Source organism: Emydura macquarii, unplaced genomic scaffold (assembly GCF_026122565.2).
Source record: "Emydura macquarii macquarii isolate MOO-44397 ecotype Brisbane River unplaced genomic scaffold, CSIRO-AGI_Emac_v2 contig_320, whole genome shotgun sequence".
In the NCBI taxonomy this organism is placed as follows: domain Eukaryota; kingdom Metazoa; phylum Chordata; order Testudines; family Chelidae; genus Emydura; species Emydura macquarii.
In genome coordinates, this window is record NW_027130457.1 from 694,565 (window position 1) to 711,608 (window position 17,044).

The 17,044-nt window shown below is 41.7% G+C and overlaps 1 long non-coding RNA gene across 1 annotated transcript in view; it reads right to left on the reverse strand.

The window, feature by feature from the left end:
• LOC137167514 (uncharacterized) overlaps window positions 1-12,715 on the reverse strand; it is a 30,222-nt gene extending 17,507 nt beyond the window's left edge. The window contains exon 1 of the long non-coding RNA XR_010924130.1: window positions 12,568-12,715. This is a non-coding gene — a long non-coding RNA (uncharacterized lncRNA). The remainder of the gene's footprint in view (window positions 1-12,567) is intronic.
• Window positions 12,716-17,044: the final 4,329 nt, after the last annotated feature.

Genomic DNA, 17,044 nt, shown 5'->3' on the forward strand with positions numbered 1-17,044 from the left:
TCAGCAGGTGACAAAGAGATAGAGGCGTCAGAGCAGGGATTTCAGAACACAGTGGATTCCCCTTTCACGGAAGAATCTGCAGGTGGCATAGGTCTGTCATAACAGCCCCTGTGCCAGTCCCCTTCATGGTTTCTACCATAAAGGGAATGGACAAGAGAGTCACAGAGGGACTCTAAAGAGGCAGGTTTGCTGAGTGGTAATATTTTTTATTATTATATCAGCCAGAGCTGAAGGACATTAAGTGCCTGGGTCAGAGAGAGACTCCTTAATTCAGAGGAGCAGCCTTAAGCTGGGGACATGCAGTCTGACTAAGGGCACGTGGATCCCAGAAGGGACACAGACTCAAATCCCAAAGAACACTCAAAAGAGGTGAGGAAACCGAGGCACGGAATCACGTACAGGGTGTTTCTTATTTTGCATGGATCTTTATATTACTTCTCCCATCTAAAATGAAGTATTTAGAAATACTTTTGCAAAATGTGTGTCTGTTTGCTACAACTATGGTGTCTCCCCGACAGAATATGCTATAAACCAGAATGCCCACAAAAGTGAATTCCGGGAAAATGTGTGCTTAAGCTAGTGGTCAGCACTGACCCTTGGGCCTCACAGCAACTTCCAGAAGTGGGTATCAGACAAAGAATCTGTGCCCAGGAGGTGTGCTGGAGAGGTCAGAGCTAGAGATGATGGCTGGAGCTTGTTCAGTGATGAAGAGGAGCTTAACAGCACATGGGCCAGCATGTGTGTCCAAACATAGTAGCTTGGCGAGCGTCCAGCAGGGAGAGCTTGAGAAGAGCTTTGATAACTTCAAACAACAGATTATTTTGCTGCTGATTTTCACCAGACAAGAAGGACAAGGGTTCAATTCAATTACTTACTACTTGGCATTTTTAAAGTAAAGCACAGATTAGTATCAGACAATATTAAAATATCTGAAACCCTTACTCATATAGATAATCCCATTGAAATCACATCTTTCATGTAATTAAGAGTTGCAAGATTAGGCCCATTCTAAGGTATCAGGTCCCAGCCAAAGAAACCTTTTGGAAATTATACTATCACTAGTGAAGTGTGGAGATAATACACTTCAGGAATGCAAGAAAAAGCATCATTTTAGCTTTCTCATTAAAGTGTATCCAAAATAGGACAAGAGTCCTTTCATTCTCAATGGGACCTTTAGTTTCAACTTCTCTGTTGGCTTGGGCACTTGGAAAAATGTACATTCCATGCCAGCCCTTCACAAGCTAGAGGATATGTCTACATGGCGGCGTGAAGTCGATTTATTTTCAATCGACTTTCACATGCCGTATTTTAGAAGTCGCAGGAGCATGATCACACCACGCTCACTGAGTCCCCATTAGCCGCGCTTAGGCTGACAATCAAAGCAGTGCACTATGAATAGCTTTCCCACAGTGCAACTAGCTGCAGAGGCTTCTGAGAAGGTTGTCATCCTCCCATGATGCAACGTCCTCCCTCCCTCTCCCTTTTTGTCCCAAACAAACAGATTAACGCTTTTCCGCACCATTTTTCTAAACCTTTCAGTCTCTGCTGCGTGCATGCCATTGCGGGAGAAGCATGGAGCCCGCTCACCTCTGCACTATCATTGTGAGCAGCACAAACACTTCACCCCTTATCCTGCAGAATTTTCAAGAGCAAGAGGGGCTGCAGCACTGAAAATTGTGATGTTACTCAAGATGACCTGCTACAAGCCATAGAACGAAACAATTCCCGTTTGCTGCTGGCTGTCACACACCATCTGCAGTCGGTGTAGTGCCACTTCTGATTCCAGGAAACAAGCACTGACTGATGGGATTGCATCGTTATGAAGGTGTGGGATGATGAGCAGTAGTTGCAGAACTTTCGTATGCAAAAAGCCACTTTCTTTGAATTCTGCGCAGAGCTATCCCCAGCCCTGAAATGCATGAACACTCACTTGAGACTGGCTCTGACAGTGCAGAAGTGGATATCCATCGCTCTGTGGAAGCTAGCAATGCCAGATTGCTACTTGTCAGTTGGGAATCAATTTGGAGTCGGTAAATCCCTGTGGGAGCTGCTGTAATACAAGTTTGCCAAGCCATTAACAGACTTCTGCTAAGAAAGGTAGTGACTTTGGGAAACATGCAGGACATAGTGGATGGGTTTTCCACAATGGGGTTCGCAAACTGTGTGTGTGGGGGCGATAGATAGCATGCATATTCCTATCTTAGCACTAGACCACCTAGACAGAGAGTACATTAATCAAAAAGAATACTTTTCAATGGTCTTGCAGGCCCTTGTGGATCACAAGGGTTGCTTCACCAACATTAATGTGGGGTGGTCTGGAAAATTGCATGACGAGCACATCTTTAGGAACTCAGGTCTGTTCCAAAAGATGCAAGCAGGGACTTTCTTTTTCTTCCCTGACCATAAAATAAATATTGGTGATATTGAAATGAAGGATCAATAGTGATCCTTGGAGACCCTGCGTACCCATTGCTCCCCTGGCTGATGAAGCCGTACACTGGGCACCTGGACAGCGAGAAGGAGAGGTTCATTAGTAGGCTCAGCAAGTGCAGAATGGTCATGGAATGTGCATTTGGACATTTAAAGGCTCGCTGGCTCAGTTTACGCACTAGGCTAGACCTCAGTGGGAAAAAAATCCCAACAGTTATCTGTACATGCTGTGTGCTTCATAATCTCTGTGAGACAAAGGGGAAGAAGTTCTTATTGGGGTGGGTTGTGGAGGCAGATAGGCTGGCTGTCAATTTTGAGCAGCCAGATAGCAGTGCAATGCTGACAGCCAACTGCAGAATACTGCACCTCAAGGAAGTCTTGAAAAATCGGTTTTGCAGTGAGACCTAATGTTTCTGAAAAATTTGTGTTCTGTCTTCCCTTCCTATTGCCCAGTACTACATCACTGTGCTAGCCCCTGCCCCCCAGCAGTCTCAATAAAGAAAGAGTAATGATCTTTAAAGCAGTAAATTTTTCTTGGTGGTCGTTAACAGTGGAGGGAAAGGATTGGAACTGTGAGGGGACACCGAGCAAAGTTTCAATGTGTAAACAACAAACAACACAGTCCCATTTCTTAAAGAGGATGGCACCTCTTTCTGCTCCCCTCACCCGACGTGAAGCATTTACTGCACCCTGCTCAACCTCCCCCTAGATCACTTGCAGGTGGGGGGCTAGCAAAGAGTGCATGAGTTGAGAGTTTTGCAGGGGCTGCAGAGGGAGTCTATCCTGCCACTCAACCAAATGCCTCAACATGTCCTACTGATCCCTCATTATGCGCAGCATCTCATCATGTGTTGCATGCTCATATTCTTGGTCCACTTTCCTGTTCTTCATGTCCATGTTCATTTTCTCTGAAAATGAAATCCTCCAGACTCTTAGCTCTGTGTCAGCAGACACGGAGGCATTCATTATCTCGGTGAACATGTCATCCAGAGGGTTTTTTTTCCGCCTTCTAATCTGTGACAGGTGGTCAGCGGGAGTAGTAGATGCTGAGCTGAATGCTGCACTGTCCACTGAAAGGCAAGCAAAGCACAAGGTATCCATTGTTATCCAGTCCCAAGGACGAAAAGCAATGTTGCAATGTAAAAATAACTCCCCTTTATATTCCCAAGGGAACGGCAGACCTGCATACCAATCTCTACCTACTGCAGTCATGTTAAGTAAGGCCCTGGTGCACCCATTTCAGGGAAATCTCCACAGTGCATGCTGCATAAGTCCATAGTTCCCCAACAAGCAGGATTTTTGCGCCCCTCGACCCTCCCAAAAATTGTTTTTTGAAAAGGCGGTGTGTGTGTGTGGGGTTGAAATTCCCTCAGGTGAAACCATATGTGGGAACCTCTCTCTCGACCCCTAAGAGCCATCACAGTCACATGCTGTCTTGTGACTTGCTGTTCACGTACTCCAAAAGACCTTCCATGGAAGAAAAAATTATTGTATGGAGCAGGTACTGCAAATTTGCACCATCTTCCCCAGGTAACCATGAGTGATATCAGTTTCCTGAGGGTAACAGAGATGGAAAGGGAGGATTTACTGCAAGCCTCTGGGTACAGGCCTGGTCCTTATGCTGCTGTGTTGTGTTCCGCAATAATGCCTGCAGAATTAACAAGAGTGATGGGGGAAAATGTCTATTGTGGTGGAAGAAATAAGGCTGCTCTCTGCAGAAATCTTCGGCAAAGGATCACAGACTACCTAAATGAAAGTTTCCTGGAGATATCCATGGAGGATTCTCAGAGCATCCCTGTGCAAATAAACATTCTTTTCCTGGGGGAACCCCTTGCTTAGGTGAACTAACAACAAAGAAGTCCATCCCCACCACTACACATTTTTTTTCCCCACTATGACAAGAAGCTGGACTGGGGAGATAACCATAGAAATGAGATTTGGAATACATATTCACCAGATGTCCCTTCCCCGGCAACTCGGTCGTTCATGGTGTCCTGCATCCAGCTGGGCTGTTCTAGGGTTACAAACAGCTCCTGGCTTTCAAGGAGAATGGATTCCCCAGTTGCCTAGCTCTGGTGTTCTCCTCTTCCTCCTCATCTTTAGAGTCCTCCTTGTTCATCCTGGATTCCCCTGAGGTATTTATGCTGCATGGCAGAACAGTGGTGGGGTCACCGTTGAGAATCGCATGCAGCTCCTCATAAAAGCAGCATGTCTTTGGTGATGAGCCAGAATGACTGTTCGCCTTCTGAGTTTTCTGATACGCCTGCCTCAGCTTTTTGATTTTTACGCAGCACTGCTGTGCGTTCCCCGTGTCCCTTTCCCAACACGCAGAGCAATATCTTTTTGTAAATATCTAAATTCCTTTTGCTAGCTCGGAGCTGAGCCAGAACAGACTTTGCCCCACAGACTGATGAGATCCAAGACCTCAGGTCGACTCTGGCTGGAGTGCGTTTGGAGCATGCAGTTGCCATGATCAGTTCTGCTGATAAGGTCTCTCTCACGCTGACAAAACAGGAAACGGGAATTCAAAATTTCACAGGGCTTGAGGAGAAGGACTATTTCCTGTGTACATGGTCGCAGTGCAGCAGAGTGCAAAAGTGCAGAATGGTCACAGCAGAGCATTGTGGAATAATTCACAAAGGCGAATTACATCAAATTACGCTACACTCCGCCTACACTTCCGCTCATTCGATCCATACAATTGAATTTCAGCGCTACGCCACTTGCGGAGGTGGTTTTATTATGTCGAATTTTCCTGCGATTGAAGTCGAGGGAAATGACCAGCCAGTGAAGACACATACATTATGTGGTCGATGGAAGCCACATTCCGTCGTCCTACTTTGGCAGTGTAGACCAGGCCTGAGCCTAAAGGCAGAAAGTTTGCAAGCTTAGGATGACTTGCCTGGTGACGGAGTGTGCTGGGTTAGAGAATAGTGAACCTCCAAACCTAAATCAGATGAATGGGCCCATTCAGCTGATCAGTGGCTAGTTTGGATTTCTTCCAGGCTTTATGGGAAGGTACTGGCCCATGTCATGGTGGCTTTTCACCATCTTAATGCACGCAGCAGTTGTAAAGTCAATGGAATTCCATCTACATGGAAGAATTTGTAGGTAGAATAGGTCTGTCATAACAGCTCCTGTGCCAGTCCCCTTCTTAAGTCCCTATTATAGAGGGCATGGACAGGCCAAGGAGACTGACTAGAGTTCTTCTGTGCCCCAGCTCCTGGAACATCCTTGGGGAGCTGTTGGTAGCTAATGTAATAAGGCTGCAATCCTTTACACCAGAGGCCAGCCAGGCACAGATCAGCCCAAGATTGGGGAGCCATAACTATGTTTTTTAAAGCTATCTTTGCATAATCCTTTCCCCTCTAGGTGCACCAAGTGCTCCTCTGGCACAGCTGATGACCTGCCCTTCCTCTGACATCTGAGAGAGAACCAAACAGAAACCTGAGTACAGTGCTCATTCCAACTTCAAAAGTGGAACTGCAGCTCCACTGAGGGTTTTCAGTTTGGCTTGCCATGTGTGTGTTTATTTCTAGTCTGTACAATTAACTAGTGCCTCTAAAACTCAGCAGCAGTAGCCTGGCTTAAACAGGTCATCCTCCTGCAGTAACATTAAAACAATCAAACCAGGAATAGAACCTTTTCCTACACAGCTCCATTTGCGGTTTCTCTTGTTTTTAAAAGAGGAAAATGCTGGAGCGAGGTAGTCAAAAAAGACAAAAGTGATCGACAGAAATTGGATGCAAAGCACAGGTTATTTTGCAAGGGGGAGGGGGAAGAGAGACAGTGTTGGTACTTTTCAAATATCCATTAATCTATTTTTGTGGTGCTAAGTAGGGAATAAGACTGGCCCTTTATATTAAACAAGCTTTCCTTCCTTACATAAAAGGCCAAAGAGCTTCTATTTTCACTGACTAAAAATAAAATTTGGCAGCAGAGGGAGTTTGGGGAGGATTCTGTATTTGGATCCCCCCCCAACCTACAAAGCAGTACAAAGTAGTCACATCTAGTATGTGAATTTAAGTGTAGGATGGCGTCCAAGAAAAAATTAGGGCTTGTATATGTATTATAACATTTATGTTTTACTAGATATTATATCAGAATACTTTGTGGGATCTTAGGCAAACTGGTTAACTTTATTCAGCCTCAGTTTACACATGCTTAAAAATTAAACAGGACTGCTAATGATGAAACTGCTAGAATTGCTATATGATTTCATTTTATTTAGAGCATTTAAATGTTTGGTAAAAAGTATAAATCAGCCTCCTAATTCTAACTCTGAAGGTGCAGAGAGGGTTTTTTAAAATTGTTTTTTCAGCTTATTCAACTAGTTCCATTCAGTGACTTGGGGCAGGTCTACACTTAAAATGCTGCATCAGCACAGCTGCACCAGTACCACTGTAGTGCTTAAGTGAAGACGCTCCTATGCTGATGCAAGAGGCGGCAACCATGTTGATAGGAGAATCTCTCCTGCTGACATAGCACTATTTACATCAGGGGTTAGCGCGGTATAACTACATTGCTCATGGGTGTGTATTTTTCATACCCCTGAGCGACATAGTTATACAGACATAAGTCTGTAGCGTGGACCTGGCCTAGGTCACCTAAAGTTAAGAAAGAAACCGAGGCTATGTCTGTACTACAAATTACTTTGGTATAATTTATGTTGCTCACGGGCATGAATAATCCACATCCTGGAGCGACGTAAATTATACTGATTTAAGTGCTGGCATGGACAGTGCTATGTCAGCAGGACAGCTTCTCCCGTTAACATAGCTGCCGCCTCTCACGGAGGCAAGCATTATTAAGTTGATGAGAGAGCTTTCTCCTGTGTGCTTAGAGTATCTTCACCAGAAGCACTACAGCGGTCCAGCTGCACAGCTGTAGCTATTGTAGTGTAGACATAGCTCGAGTGAGAGCTGAAAAAGCAGGAAAGCCCTTTTCCAATTTATCAGTAAAACCTAGGTGTGAGAAGACATCTATTAGTTCTAAAATCTCGAAGGACACAGTGACCGTAAATAACCAGTTCAGTGCACTAATGACAGATAATACTTCATTTGTTCATAAATCAGTTAGTTGTAAATGCAAAACATGTTTTGATAACCTTTTTCCTTAAGTACCTAGCACACTTAAGATAGTTTAATTAATTTTAAAATGCTGTTTTTGTGCATTTTAATTTAATTTGAATTTATATCCAAATACAGCTTGACATAAATCAAAAGTAAAAAATTAATCATCTAGCAAATAAGAAATTCATATTCACCATTTTGTTACATAAAAATGTAAAAATTAAGATTCTAAATAAATGTAAGTTATGATATCTCACCACTTAAATAATTGTGTATAGATATGGTATATCCTCATGATTAGCAAAAAGAATGACCAAATCTAGTATAAAAAAAAGTTGCCAATCAACATTTTAATGATAACCAACCAATGAGAATCAATTTCTTTAGGCAAATAACAAAAAAGAAGAACTAGAAAACCCCATTAAAATCTATTATTTAAATCATGATTAAAAATTTAAAGCAATCCACCAAGCTTTAAATAGAAAAGTCTTCTCAACCTGAACTGTAACAGAGCTATAAAACTGTATGAAATGAATCATCAGCAACTGCTTTGCTATATTCAGATTCTCAGCACAGGATAATCCTTAAAGGGGATTTATTAAAGCAGGCTACAGGGAGGTTGGAGAGAAGGGGCTTTACTCATCCATCTGTAACACAGAGGCTTACAGAGGAGTGAAGTGGACCATTCACCTCAATGTGAAGTTCTCAGCTGTATGAGGACAACCCAGGGAGATGACTATAGCCTGAAACAGAAAGGTGTGAACTGCTCCATTCATCTCAGTGGGTGTTCCAATCTCCACACAGTGCCAATGATGGAGAGACTGTGATATGCATTCAGTATGCCCATTCTCAACTCACTGCAGTCTCAGCAGTGTGGTCTTGGTGTATGCTCCCAGAATGTTTTTTTCAGCTCCTCATCCAGAAGGGCAGAACTTCCCTAGATGTTGGCTCACATGGTGTGCCGAGAGAGGGACTTAGAACCCCTAAGAGTGACAGGCATTCTCAAAAGGTTGTTACAAGGAGGAAGGAGAAAAAATGTCCTCCTTAACCTCTGAAGATAGGACAAGAAGAAATAGGATTAAATTGCACCAAGGGCGGTTTAGGTTGGACATCAGAAAAAACATCCTAACTGTCCCAAAGACATAAGAACAGCCATACTGGGTCAGATCAGTGGTTCATCTAGCCCAGTATCCTGTCTTCTGACAGTGGCCAATTCCAGGTGCTTCAGAGGGAATGAACAGAACAGGTAATCATCAAGTGACTCCCTGTCACCCATTTCCGGCTTCTGGCAAACAGAGGTTAGCAACGTTTCAGAGCATGGTTTTTGCAGCATCCTTGCCCATCCTGGCTAATAGCCATAGATGGACCTATCCTCCATGAACTTATCTAGTTCTTTTTTTAACCTGTTATAGTCTTGGCCTTCACAACATCTTCTGGCAAAGAGTCCCACAGGTTGACTGTGCATTGTGTGAAGAAAAACTTCCCTTTGTTGGTTTTAAACCTGCTGCCTATTAATTTCATTTTGTGACTCCCTAGTTCTTGTGTTCTGAGAAGGAGTAAATAACATCTCCTTATTTACTTGCTCCACACCAGTCATGATTTTATAGATGTCTATCATATTCCCTCTTAGTCGTCTCTTTTCCAAGCTGTAAAGTTCCAGTCTTATTCTCTTCTCATATGAAAGTTGTTCCATACTCCTAATAATTTCTGTTGCTCTTTTCTGTAACTTTTCCAATTCTGATACATCTTTTTTGAGATAGGGTGAGAAGATGTGCACGGAGTATGCAAGAGATGGGCATACTATTGATTTATATAGAGGCAATATAATATTTTCTGTCTTATTATCTATCCCTTTCCTAAATAGTCCCAACATTCTGTTGGCTTTTTTGACTGCCGCTGCACATTGAGTGGATGTTTTCAGAGAACTATCCACAATGACTCCAAGATTTCTTTCTTGTGTGGTAACAACTAATTTAGACCCCATCATTTTATATATATAGTTGGGTTTATGCTTTCCAATGTGTATTACTTTGTATTTATCAACACAATTTCATTTGCCATTTTGTTGCCCAGTCACTCAGTTTTGTGGGATCCCTTTGTAACTCTTCGCAGTTTGCTTTGGACTTAGCTAACTTGAGGAGCTTTGTATTATCTACAAATTTTGCCACCTCACTGTTTATCCTTTTTTCCAGATCATTGATGAATATGTTGAACAGTACTGGTCTTAGGTCAGACCCCTGGGGGACACCACTGTTTACACTGTCCATTCTAAAAACTGACCATTTATTCCTACCCTTTGTTTCCTGTTTTTAACCAGTTACTGATCCATTAGAGGACCTTCTCTTTTATCCCCTGGCTACTTACTTTGCCTAAGAGCCTTTGGTGAGGCACCTTGTCAAAGGCTTTCTGAAAATCTAAGTATATTGTATCCACTGGATCGCCCTTGTCCACATGCTTGTTGATCCCTTCCCCCCCAAAAAAAATTTGAATAGATTGATGAGGCATGATTTTCCTTTCCAAAAACCATGTTGACCCTTCACCAACAAATCGTGTTCATCGTGTCTGAGAATTCTGTTCTTTACCATAGTTTCAACCTATTTGCCTGGTATTGAAGTTAGGCTTATTGGCCTGTAATTTCTGGGATTGCCTCTGAAGTCGTTTCTAAAAATATCATATTAGCTATCATCCAGTTATCTGGTACAGAATGGCAGGGTAGTTAGACACTGGAACAAATTGCCTAGTAATGTTCTGGAATTTCCATTACTGGAGATTTTTAAGAGCAGGTTAGACAAAGACCTGTCAGGGATGGTCTAAGTAATGCTTGGTCCTTCCATAAAAGTTGGGGGCTGAACTAGATGACCTCACGAGGTTCATTACAGTCCTATGATTCTGTGATTCACATGTGTAATTAATTTTCTTTTAAAAAATAGTTTGAGTGCTTTCTGAATTTTTTGCTAGCCTCAATTCCCACATAAGGGATGGATAGGAAGGAGGGACTCAGACACTAACAGAAGGGCAGGTCACATCAGACTCCACATTGTGGACAGGGAAAGTAACAGGGTCTCTCCAGATCTCAGCTCAGATCAGGAGGGAGTGAGTAAGAGAGATTCACACATCACCAGTGTGGCAGGGCATCCCTAGATCCTGACTTACATAAGGAAGGTCAAGGAGAGTGGCTCAGACCCTGCCCACCAAGAGGCAGGCCCCAAATCCCAGTACACACAAACAAGGGGAGATTGTGGGGTTGACAGGCACCCCATACTCCTAATCCCCCTCATTCAATAACCTACCAATCTCCGTGTCATCCCTCCCAGTTTTCCCATCCTCTTCTTTTCTCATCCTATTCTTCAAAATTCTCCCTTATCCTTCTCAATTAAACCTCTCAGCCACTTTCTTGTACCCTACAATCCATCACTATTTATCCACATTCCTTTTGGCACAGCCCCTCATTCTCTCTCCCTGCTTCTCCATCTCCTAAGACCCCCTTGCCTACAATCAAGCATTCACATGTGGAATGGTTTCTTTCAAAAAATACTTTAAGCACCTTCTGAAATTTGTGCTATACTCAAATTACATTTACACAAAATAACACCACCTAAGGCAGATTGTAGCAACATGGCTACAGTCCATTTTCAGATTTCTGCCTTGGGTTGGGTTCAAATTTACACTGGTAGGTGTGGCTTAGCTTCAATAGCCACAGCATATACCCTTGAGCCAGTGAAAACTGCCTGGCTAGCAGCCTTCTTTGGCACTGTGCTACAGGGATAGTCCACTTGGTGTCTGGGCATTAGGCTCAAATCTGGGCATTAGGCTCAACTCTTGTTAAATAACATTTTCAATATTGTGTCCCCAAAGGGGTAGTGAGTGCCATGCACTAGCTTTAGGTCCAATAAGAACTGTGGTTTGAGTCCCAGGTGTGTGCAAATCACACTGGTAGAATCTCTTGGCCATAACAATAGGTGGATTATTAATTTGTATTATTCTCTCTCATTTTTCTTTCTTTGCTGGGGAGGTGTATCTCAGAAACCCCCAAATTTGGATCACTAATCCTACCCTGCACCTTCATGAGCACACCAAGTTTCACAGCACTCCAAATAACTGCTGATTTTAGAACACTTAGAAGAGTCATCCTTTAAACAGAAAGGACTTCTCAACCTTGACTAGAGGTGAGCTGATGTTTCCCTATAATCAACTGAAATTAACAGGTCCTCTTAATCACTAACAGCTATTTTTTACATTTTAAAGCCATTTAATGCATGAAATACTAACCCGTACAAGTTATTTACCGAGAAATTATTCTTTTTAGAAAGAATATGGCATACAGTATTTGTCAGGCAGAAACGTGGAGCACTGTAGTTCCCTCCTAGTGCCTAAACACTGTGAAATGAATGAGCATCAATTCAAGCTGCAACTAGAGTTTCAAATGATTCTTTTTACAAAATTATACAAGCTGACTAATGAATTCCACTGACTCTTTGTGTAGTGCTGGTGCAATATGAAATATTAAAATATAAATCTACATGAAGAATAACATAACAATGGAAGGTCATGTTGCATTACTGACCGAGATGGCAGATGGCTTCTTTTATTGCCAGGCTGATTTCATTTCTTCCATGTTAATGAAGGGTGAACCTCATACAGTTCAGATGTTCAGTTCAGTTTTGATAAGCACAAAAAACTGTGACTCATTAAATTTCAGCTCATCCAAATCTCTTTATGGCCTAATCCTGCAGTTTCTCTGTGCTTTGATATTCCACTGAATAGGTTGAAGAAATTAGGGCCCTAGAACTGGAAAGCAGACTGGAAGTATCAGGAGCTCTGACTTTCAGGTGATTTCCAGTAGTTCCAGTTTTTAGCTGGGTCAGAAATGCCAACACAACAGGGTCTCATGTGGTATCTCAGTTTAGCATTTTGCTCACAAGCCCTAAGCTTTTGGTCTCACCCAAGTCTAGGAGTACAGAGGCAGGCAAACATAAAAGTAAACAAACAAAAAATACAACCTAATACAATTTTTCAGACCTGAATAATGTCTAGGTTTGGGGTGAAGAATTGAGTTAGTTCCTACCTATATCCTTAATGAGTTCACCCATCGTGAGAGTCAGATGTTCCCCGTTTTGCTTCACAGCATGGAGGTAAGTGCAGGAGAGTAGCAAGTGATGGAAATGTTTTGGAGCAGCAAAACAGAAGAGAAGCAGATCTGTGGATTATTCAATCTCTTCCTAAGCTTACATCACATTTTCACAAATCTGCAGTTTTGGGGGAAAGAAAGAGAGAGTATGTCTGAGCAGGAGGAGGACAGAACTGGAAGCAGTTGCTCTGTGGGGTATGTTATCATCAAATCACAGTGGAATTCCAAAAAGAATTCTGTGTGGTAGTAACATTGGGAACAGCATTAATTTACCTTAATGGCATCTACCCCACATGCAGAATGGGAAAGGCACAGGCATGAAGAAGAGATAGCAACAAACTTTTCAACTGTCATAGTGCAGACAGCATGGAGTTGCATCCCTGACCATCTTGGCGAATAGCCATTGATGGACCTATCCTCTATGAACTTATCCATTTTTTTTAACTCAGTTATACTTTTGACCTTCCCAACATCTTCTGGCAATGAGTTCCCCAGTTTGTACGAGGAAGTACTTTCTTATATGTGTTTATATGTGTTTTAAACCTGCTGCCCATTTAACTGGGAGACCCCTGGTTCACGTGTTACGTGAAGGGGTATATAACACTTCCCTATTCACTTTCTCTACACCATTCATGATTTTATAGACCTCCATCATATCCCCTCTTAGTCTTCTCTTTTCCAAGATGAAAAGTCCAATCTTTTTAACCTCTCCTCATACGGAAGCTGTTCCATAGCCCTAATCACTTTTGCCACCTTTCTCTGTACTTTTGTCAATTCAAATATATTTTTTCTGAGATGGGGCAACCAGAACTGCACTCTCTTGGGATTGTTCTTTTTAATTTCCATTTAGCTAGCCTCACCATTTTTACATAGTTCCTCTTTTCAAGTTAAATGCTTCTTTGGTATTTTCCCCCCTACAAGGATGTTAAATTTAATTTCGTTATGGTCGCTTTTATCAAGCATTACAGCTATATTTACCTCTACCATGTCAACATGACATTTTTTTTAAATAGTGGAACAAAAGAGCTTTTCTTCTTCTGATCCTCCAAAGGATCAATCTCCTCACACAGTTGGTTTGGTTGGTTTTTTTTTTTTTTTTTTTTTTTTTTTAAATTCTTGGTAGTCCAGTTCACTGAAGAAAAAATTGTGCGGGTTACTGGCAAATGAGAATGCCATGCCATTTCTATAATATAATATGTGACCTACTTTTTTATTAGAACATTGCCAATAATCTGTGTTAAAATTACCACCTTGAATCCCACACTTCTAATACCATATTTCAGAATACCACATTTAAAAAATGGGGCCAGAATATAACAACTTGATTTTAGATTCTCAAGCAGATCTTGTAACATTTTCCAATATTTTGGAAAACCCATGATCTCTCAATAAAGCACAGCTAATTTTACGTTCCCATCTCTTTTTTTAGAGAATGTATTTCATAAGTAGAAGTAGCCCAAGAAACACTGCATACAATTTTGTGACTACCTGAAAGAGAGAAGAATTGGTATTGGAAGAGCCCTATGAGATGGCTCAGGGGCTTTTGACAAGCAAGACTGCAGACAATTTAAAATTATACTAAATTTAGTTTGTTGATTGTTTCCCTAGTTAAAATCATTTTACAAATACAAAGACAGCTGATAAATCCTCCAGATACAAATCCCTAAGTGAAAAATCCCAACTAATTCCCAATAAAGGAATTTATCCTGCAATTTTATTTTAGTATTGTTTCAGTGGAAGAATAGGTTAGCTCTGGGCAAAAAGTATATCAACATATATGCTCTCACCAAAGCATCCTTGCTATACTTAAACATTCAACTTCACAATTTTTTTCTTTGGTGCAATTAAGCAGAACTGAATTAAAAGGTAAAATGTCTAGAACCTTCAAATGGATCCAGGTAGGAAGTGATTCACTAGATACAAGACAGGGATGCAATTTGCAATACAATATACTGCTATATTTGGAAGCCCAGAGTCACCTTTTATTGTATGAGCTTCTGATCTTTCTATTTTAACTTTTGGTCTTTTCCTTTCCCATAAAAAGGTTTGATCATGTGCTGAATTATTTTAAAGTCAGTCAGAGAAATTTTAAGTGAAGCGTATTAAGTAAGTAATTCAGTTGCAGAACTATTATCACTGACAGTTTGGGTTCAACCCCACAATGAGAGCATTAATTTGCTCCACATGAATGGTTGGACTACTGGAATGATAGGGTCTTTAACTATATTTTTAGTGCTTTGTTTAACAAGATACCCAAGTACTTCATGCCTGCTGGTGGACATTAGAAATTTTATTTATACAGTAAGGTATTAGAGAAGAGCTAGGACAAGGAGAGCGCTTCTTTTTTTTTTTTTTTTGGTAAATTTGTTTCAATAAATCTTCATTAAAAAGTTACATAAAATACTTTGTTAATTTCTCTGAGTTAGTTATGATACATTCTACATAGTGAAATGCTTTATGTTCCACTCTCCACACTTCAACTCCAGCAATTCTACAAGAGGCTCCAAATAATAATGGTGACAATACTCAGCCAGGACCACAGAGATTTTTGGGGGCCTGGGCAAGATCTGAAACTGAGACCCTGTTGTCCTTCAAAAAAAATTCCTGCTGAGGGAAGGTCCTGGAAGGGGTGGGATTGGAGAGTAGGCTTGTTGTGCACTCTCCTTGCAGTGGTGGCATCTGTTCCTTGGGGCTGGACCTTGCTCCCATTCTGGATGTTGAGACTTGATGCACGAGGTCATAGCACCACTTAGGTTTGGCACAGCTGCCCCTCTACCATAACGGAGGGGCAGCTGGACCAAATCTGAATGAGTGGCATTGAGACCTGGCACACAGGGTCGCAATACTACTCACGTTTGCATCAGGTTACAACACCATTCACTCAAATTTGGTCTCTCTCAGGGTGGAGGGGCAGCTGGGCCAAACCTAAGTGGCACCTCAATCCCATGCACTAGGTCACAACTCCACACTGTCTAGAGGCCTCTCAAATGGAGGACTCAGGGCAAACTGCCCTTTTTGCCACCCACCTCTAGGTGGCCCTCTATGATAACTCTGCCAGGTTTGAAAGGCTGAGACATTCTTCAATTACAGATGTTCCAGAACTGCTTTCATTCATTTTTGGCTGGCCGTGATATCCTGCCTGTTCCTTTTACAGACAAACCTATTTATAGTCATTCTCCAGCTTTACTATCTTGAGACTATGAATACTGTACCATGTTCTACATGAAAAACCACTCAGAAGAATCAGTTAGTGCAAAATGTTGCTGATCATATTTTAGCTAAGAAAGACTAAGGTAAGGATGTTTGACCCTGCTGAAACCGGGTCACTTTTATAGCCACATGAGAGAGATTTTTTTTTCTGGCTTTCCACTGACTGCAGGCCATAGAATGTCCCATGAGTCTGCTGGATGCTCTCAGACCTCCTGGTTGCTCTTCAGGGAAACTAGATCAACTGCTACAGAATGTTGTGAAGTATAGATTTCCTATTAGAGAAAGATGTTGTCTGGTATTATTCTAACCGTTATAAAGTGCCTTTGAAAAGCATGGGGATGAATACCTGATAAAATAATTAATTTTCTCCTTTCATGATGTCTATTTTATAAATGGATATAATGACTGATGGACATGTCTGCTCTCACTTGGAAGAATACAGATTAAGACAATTTAAAAAGAATGAATTTTTATATGATTGATTAACATCCTTTCATCTGAGAGAGACAGTGGAGATTGTAGGCTATGATGTCTCATGTAACTAAATAGTTCAATCTGAGATTTGCATAATCTTTGACAGTTAGTGCAAATATGTGCGTCTTGGTTGGGAGCTGCTTGCTTCCTACAAGATCATTTCTCTTCAAGCTGTAGGAGCTAACTCCTATCATGAATTTTGATGCCATGACGGAGATGATGGCACCACTTATTACGATCACTTGCCAAGGTTTCCCATTAGTCAGAATCAATTCCAAATTACTTCATATCTCACTTACATGTATCTTTAGAGAGAAGCTTGGGACGTCCTGTTGCTCTTAGTTCCCTCTGATAGCTCCCCACATAGTATGTCCTTACATATGCATCCAACTTCCAATCTGCTCAGATGTCCCAGCCAGTGCAGTCATCTTTGTTTGAGCAGGGCTGTCACACTTGGTACATTTGCCCTTTGCAGAACCTCTGCGTTGGTAACTTTATCCTGCCATTTGATGTTGAATATATGGTGTAAGCAGTGTAAGTTGAAACTGTTTAACCTTTTCTCCTGATGATTGAAAATTGTCCATGTTTCCCCACCATACATGAGAGTGTTGAGGATGTAAACCTGGTACACTAGCATTTTGGTCTTGATGGTAAGCTTTGAGTTGTTCCGTGCTCTTTTAGTTAGTCTACTCAAGGTGGTGGCAATCTTTCTAATGCGAATATTTATTTC